The sequence below is a fragment of the Orycteropus afer genome, unplaced genomic scaffold, assembly GCF_000298275.1.
Source record: "Orycteropus afer afer isolate SDZICR_OR568_19922 unplaced genomic scaffold, OryAfe1.0 scaffold00160, whole genome shotgun sequence".
NCBI lineage: Eukaryota > Metazoa > Chordata > Mammalia > Tubulidentata > Orycteropodidae > Orycteropus > Orycteropus afer.
Window position 1 is genome coordinate 4,355,473 of NW_006921747.1, and position 7,782 is coordinate 4,363,254.

Here is a 7,782-nt window from a genome sequence, read left to right on the forward strand (position 1 = left end):
GTGAATTTGCTCTGTAAATCTTCACCCAAATCACAATTTAAAAAATAATAATAATAAAGATCAAATAAATAAATAAAATTGAAAACAGAAAAACAATAGAGAGAATCAATAGAACCAGAATTAGGTTATTTGAAAAGATGAATAAAATTGACAAACTATATCTAGACTGACAAAGATAAGAAGAGAAAAGATGCAAACAATAGAAACACAAAACAACTAAAAGAGGCATCATTACAACTGACCCAATAGAAATAAAGAGAATTATGACAGGATGTTATTAACAACTGGATGGCAACAAACAAGATAACCTCAAAGAAATGGACAAATTTTTAGAACCATACAACCTATCCAAATTGACTCAAGAGGAAATAGCAAGTCTCAAGAGACCCATAACTAGTGAAGAGATTGAATCAGTGATCAAAAACTTCCCAATAAAAAACGTCCTGTACAAGATGGCTTTACTAGGGAATTCTATCAAACATTTAGGGAAGAACTGAAACCACCAATAATGTTTAAACTCTACCAAAAGATAGAGAAGGAAGGAATATTCTAATTCATTCTATGAAACAGACATAATCCAGGTGCTTAAACAAGACAAAGATACCCCAAAAAGAGAAAACTATAGGCCAATATCTCCCATGAATATACATGCAAAAATCCTCAATAAAATACTTGTAAACAAAATCCAACAGCATATTGAAAGTCATACAACAAGACCAAGTGGGATTTATCCAGGAATGAAGGGATAGTTCATCATTAGAAAATCAATCAACATAATACACCACTTCAATAAGAATAAACTAAAAGAATGATAGAATTATCTCTATGGATACAGAAAAAGCATTTGTAAGTCCAATACATTTCTTGATGAAAACCCTAAAGAAGATTGGAATAGAAGGGAAATTCCTCAATATCATTCAGGGCATATATGAAAAAGCCAATAGCCAACATTGTACTTAATGGATAGAGACAGAGCTTTCTCCTTGAAATTGGAAGCAAGACAAGGGTGCCTGCTCTCACCACTTCTACTCAATATTTTACGAGCAGTCCTAGCCAGAGCAATAAGACAAGAGAAAGAAATAAAAGATACCAAGGTCAGGAAAGAAGAAGTAATATGATCTCTATTCATGGGTAATATGATCCTATATATGGAAAATCCCAAAAAGCCCACAAGAAATCTTCTAGAGCTATTAGAGAAATTTAGCAAAGTTGTGGGGTACAAGGTCAACAAACAAAATTCTGTTGGGCTTGTATACACTAGCAATAAGAAATCCAAAGGGGAAATTAAGGACAATTCAATTTACAATAGCATCTAAGGAAATGAAAACTTTGGAATAAATCTAACAAGAAACATGAAGAACTTCTACAATGAAATCTATAAAACACTGCTGAAAGAGATTAAAGAATTAGACTTAAATAAATGTAAAGATGTTTTGCACACATGGATTGGAAGACTTAACAATATTAAGATGTCAATACCCAAAGCAATCTATAGTTTCAACACAATCCTGATCAAAATTCCAACAGCCTTCTTTACAGAAATAGAAAAACTATTCTTCAATTTTAAATGGAAATGCAAGAAGCCCTGAATAGCTAAAATGGTGCGGAAAGAGAAGAACAAAGTAGGACATATACTTTCTGATTTTAAAATACATTATACAGCTACAGTAATCAAAACAGTCTGGTACCTGTAAAACAACAGACACATAGCCAATGGAATAGAAGAATTGAGAGTCCAGAAATAAATCCACACATCTATGGTCAACTGATTTTTCACAAGGGAGATAAGTCCATTGTATGGGGAAAGAAGAATCTCTTCAAAAAATGATGCTGGTAAAATGACAAAGGCAAAGAAAGACACAGAGGTGCACAAGAGTTACAGATAACGATGGTCAACACTATTACATGCACAACCTTACAATATCAGTAATAACAAAAAAAATAATCTACAAGTGGAAATATAGACATGCAAGCTGAACAGGTGTGAGTAGGCAAACAGAACTACAACCACAGGCATATATAAGTTTGACAGAGGGTATTTCTACATAGTATTGGCATGTGCTGTAAATATATCCACATATATAGTAAAGCAAAGGAGTTCTCGTGGCACAGTGGATAAGACATTTAGCTGCTAACCAGAAGGTTTGTGGTTCAAACCCATAAACTGCTCCATGGGAAGAAGATAAAGCAATCTACTTCTGTAAAGATTTACAGCCTTGGAAACCCTATGGGGGTCGCCATGAGTCGGAATTGACTCAATGGTAGTGGGTTTGGTTTGGGTTTTTATAGTAGAGCAAACATGGGAGAAAGTTATGAAAGCTTCTTAACCATAACCAACCAGCTTAAAGGAATGAGTCACTGGGCTTGAGGGCCCAGGAGCTTGACTCAGGAGACAGCTAAGTCAACTGGCACAACACAGTTCACAAGGACAGTGCTCTACATTCTACTTTGTGCATAGTGACTAAAATTTTAAAAGCTGAGGAGTGGCCATCTAAGATGCAGACTCAAGGAAACAATTAGTCCAAAGGACTAATGGACCAAGGGAACCACAGTGTCCATTAGCCTGAGACCAGAAAAACTATATGGTACCTGGCTACCACTGCCAAGCACTCTGCTTATGACCAGAAGATCATGGACAGAATAGAAGAAAAAATAAGAACAAAATTCAAAAAAAAAAGACTATAGTGGTCTGATAGAGACTGGTAGAAGCCCTGAGACTGTGGCTCTTGGATACCACTCCAGCTTAGAGCTGAACCCACCCCCAAGATCACCTTGTAGCCAAACAACAGACAAGCCTCTAAAATGAACAATAATACTTATGCGGAATGTACTCCTCAGAACAATTAACCATAGGAGACCAAAAGGGCAATATTTGCTCCAAAACAAAGCTCAGAATCAGGAAGGGGCAGAAAAGAAGGATGGATAAATACAGGGAACACGGTGAGAAAGCTGGAAGAGTGCTTTTATGCTGAGGGAAGTGGAACCAATGTTACAAAACAAAATGTGTATAAATTGTTGAATGGAAAACTAATTTGCTCTGTAAACTTTCATCCAAACCATAATAACAATAAATAAAATAAATGGTTCTGGGAAAATTGGATTTCCACATGCAGAAAAATGAAACAGAATCCAGGCCTCACATTGTACACAAAAACTAATTCAAAATGGATTAAGGACCTAAATGTGCAAACTAAAACCATAAAATTCTTAAAAGAAAAAGCAGGGGCAACACTATCAGGCATAGGTTTCAACAATGGATTATCCAATATAATAACAAAAGCACAAAGAGCAAAAGACAAAATAAATAATGGGACCTCACAAAAACGAAAACTTTCTCTTTTCGAAAAAATTCAAAAGACAAGCTACCAACTGGGAAAATATCTTCATAAACCATCTATCCAACAAGAATCTAACAACCAAAATACATATAAAACTTCAACAACTTAACAGCAAAAAGACAAATAACCCCATCATAAAATGGGTAAAGGACTTGAATAGACATTTCACCAAAGGGGACATTCAGATGGCCACCAAACAGATGAAAAGATGCTCAGCATCATTAGCTATTGTTGTTAAGTGCCATAGAGTCAGCTCTACCTCATACTGAATCTGTGTACAACAGAACGAAGCACTGCCCAGTCCTGTGCCATTCCCACTATACCTGTTATGCTTGAGTCCATTATTGCAGCCACTGTGTTAAGCCATCTCGTTGAGGGTCTTCCCCTTTTTTGCTGAACTTCTACTTTACCAATGAAAGATTGAGCGATCTACTTCCGTAGAGATACCGCCTCAGAAACCAAAAAGGGGTCACTATGAGTTGGAAAACGACTTGACAGCAGTGAGCTTTATTTTTATTTTTGTTTTTGTCTACTTTACCAAGCATGGTTTTCTTCTCCAGGGACCAATCTCTTCTAACAACATGACCAAAGTAGGTCAGATGAAGTCTGGCCATTCTCCCTTTAAAGGAGCATTGCAGCTACACTTCTTCCAGGACAGACTTACTCATTCTTTTGGCAGTCCATGGTATTTTCAGTATTCTTCACCAACACCACAATTCAAAGGCATCAACTCTTGCTTGGTCTTCTTTAGTCATTGTCCATCTTTCATATGCATATGAGGTGATTAAAAGTATCATGGCTTGGGTTAGTTGCACCTTAGTCTTGAAATTGACATCATCACTCCTTAACACTTTAAAGAAGTCTTTTATAGCAGATTGGTTCATTAGATATTGTTGTTGTTGTTATGTGCCGTTGAGTCGGACCCGACTCATAGTGACCCCTCTTTGGGTTTCTGAGGCAGTATCACTATGAAAGTAGATTGCCCAAGCTTCCTTCTGAGGAATGGCTAGTGGGTTTGAACCACCAGCCTTCTGGTTAGCAGTCAAGCACCTTAGGTAGCACTATGCTACCAGAGCTCCTATTAGATATTAGAGAGATGCAAATCAAAATCACAATGAGATACCATTACCCTTCCACAAGGATGGTGAAGATTAAAAAAAGAAAGAAAATAACAAATGTTGATGAGGATGTGAGAAAATTTGAACACTTATCCATTGCTGGTGGGAATGCAAAATAGTAGTGACATTCTGGAAAACAGTGTGGCAGTTCCTCAGAAAAATGAAAAATAGAGCTATGCATATGACACAGCAATTCCCCTTCTAAGTACATACCCAAAAGACTTGAAAGCAGGGTCTCAGAAAGAAACATGTACACCAACATTCATTGCATCACTATTTATACTAGGCAAAAGGTGGAAACAACCTCAATGTCCAACGACAGAAGAATGGATAAACAACATGTGGTACATACATATATACATACAATGGAATACTACTCAGTCAGTAGAAGAAACCAAGTTTTGATAAATGTTACAATATGGATGGAGCTAGAAGACATTATGCTGAGCAAAGTAAGCCAGTCACAAAAGGACAAATAATGTATGTCCTCACTTATATAAAAAGATAAGAAAATGCAAATGTATGGAGAATAAAGTTTATTAGTGGTTACCAGGGGCAGGAAGAAGTGGAAAGGGGGGTTAACAGTGATGGAAAAATCACATTGATTAAGGGTAAGGTTGCACAACCAGTTAATGTAATTGCTGCCAATGAGTTGAATTGGCAAAAGCTGTGTAGTAGATATATGTACAGCAATGATAACTAAAAAAGAGTAGCTGCTGAGGTTGCTTATGTACGAACAAACACCTCCTGGGATTTGGCTCCTTGGTTTAGAAGTTTAGGTCCATGATTTCATAAGAGATCACAGTTAATTGGCCTAATAACATATTACTGCTTCTGTTCTAACATGCTAATTCATTGCATAGTGCCTGGGGTTTTAAAAGCTTACAAGTGGAGATCCAAGGCACAATTGGTCTCTATTCACCTGGAGTAACAAGGAAGAAGGAGAATCAGCAACAGGAAGAATATATATATATAATTGCCTTCATGAACAACTGCCTCCTTTGCCATGAGACAAGAAGATATGGATGGTGCCTGGCTACCATTACTGAACATTTTGATCAAAAATACCATAGAAGAATCCTGATCAAAAGAGGGAAAATGCAGAACATAATTTCAAATCCTCATGGACTCTGGACCTTCTGTAACCATGGAGATGGATGAACCTCTGAAACTTTTGCCCTGAGATGATCTGTAAATCTTAAACCAAAAATATCCCCTGAAGTCATCTCAAAGCCAAACAATAGTTTAGCTTAATTAGTATAAAAAATAAAAATAAAAAAAAAATGTCTGCCTTGGGCATTGTGCTCTTTTAAGAACTCTCTATATGGGATCAAATTGACAATAGCAACTTGAAAGATTAGATAGAAACCTTAGGGAGCAGTAACTTGATATTAATGAGGGAGGAACAACCCAGAAAAGGAGAGTGAGAATGGTTGCACAACTCAAAGAATATATCAATGTCACTAAATTGGACAAGTAGAAACTGTTGAATTGGTATATGCTTTGCTGTGTATATTCTCAACAACAACAAAATAAAATTAAAGAAAAAGATGAAGAAAAAAATTCTCATTATTTACAAGTTACACCACTGGCTCCTATATTTTTTCCCTCTCTACCCCATCACCATTCTCTGCATTCTGGATGATTTTCTAAAATGTATCCCTTATTTCTTACCAAAATCAAACCCAAACCCAACTCAAAGCCACCCTATAGGATTCCTTATTAAAGGAGCCCTTTAATAAGCTTTAACACAGTGGTTAATGTGGTCAGCTGCTAACCAAAAGGGGTCCATGGTTTGAACCCACCAGGCACTCCACAGGAGAAAGATGTAGCAGTCTGCTTCTGTAAAGATATACTGCCTTGGAAACCCTATAGAGTCGCTGTGAGTGGGAATCAACTTGACAGCAGTGGGTTTGGTTTGATTATTCTTCCTTATTAAATTTTCTACAGTGTAGATTCTATCTACCTTCACTGTTTGCAATTACGATTTTGCTCTGTCTGTTGTCATTTCATTTCACCGTACTTTCTTTTCATTCCAGACATTTTAAGAAATGATATCCTCTCTTTTTATCTCATTCAGAATAAACCATCTCCCAAATTTCGCTTCTGTTCATTGGGAGGTTTGTTTTAAGAGAAGACCTTTCCTCTGAGTTTCTGCCAATTCACTCTTCTTCCCAAAGCCATATGTCTCCCAGAGTTTTTCATTGGGGGATGGTTTCATTAGTATTCCCACAATCTCTCTGGCTTGATCTTTCTCAGGTTCTTGTTTGGACAAGTATTTATTTTATTTATTTATTTATCTATCTATCTATTTATTTATTTTCTTTTCAAGATTCTTGCTTTCTTCAACCCTATGGTTACAGAGAACATGGAAATCACCTTGTTAAGCAAAAAGCAAAAAATTCCAAACTCCAATGTCCATAAAGTCACACAGGCTGTTCAAAGCAATTGAAGTAGAGGTACACATGTCCTGGCCAAATGGACAGCCATGATTCCACTCTAGTCTGAAATCTGGGTGATAAATCTAGATTTTTACAAGTTTACAACTCTTTTGAAAATTTAAAAAATAAAAACACCATGCAACCCAAGCAACACATCTGTGAACTAGATGCAGCCTGGGGTGCTTGCTTACATTCTCTAAGTTAACACACCCTGCTGGTATCTCCTCAGCAGATGCACGCAGGCTCACCCCTCAAGAACAAACATCCTCCCTGAGCAGGAATGCTGGGAAGGGGCTTTAGGCATCAAACGTGAAGAGGCAGAAAGTTAGATTACAAAATTTTTGTGATCCCTTTCAACCTTAGATTATGTTTCCTTGACCCTTTTCTCCAAATTGAGATGCTCCCACCCCTATCCTCACCACTTACTAAAGCTGTATTCAAATTCCCCTACCGCCCCTTTGTCAATGTGTCCTCTTGTGGTGGCTCCCATGTTACTATAATGCTGGAAGTTCTGTCACCGGTATTTCAAATACCAGCAGGGTCACCTGTGAATGAACAACTTTCAATGGAGCTTCCAGACAAAGACAGACTAGGAAGAAAGGTCTGGCAATCTACTTCCCAAAATTAGTCAATAAAAACCCTATGGATCATAACAGAATATTGACTGATACAGTGCTGGAAGATGAGTCCCTAGATTGGAAGACACTAAACAACAGTCACAACAATAGACTTTAGCATACAATGATCATGAAGGTGGCACAAGACCAGGCCACATTTTGCTCAGTTTTACATAAGGCTGCATGAGTCAGGACCAACCTGGAGGCAACTAACAACATTCACCTTCCACAGCTTACTTTCTGGGGCCACATTTGAGGCCACCCTGTC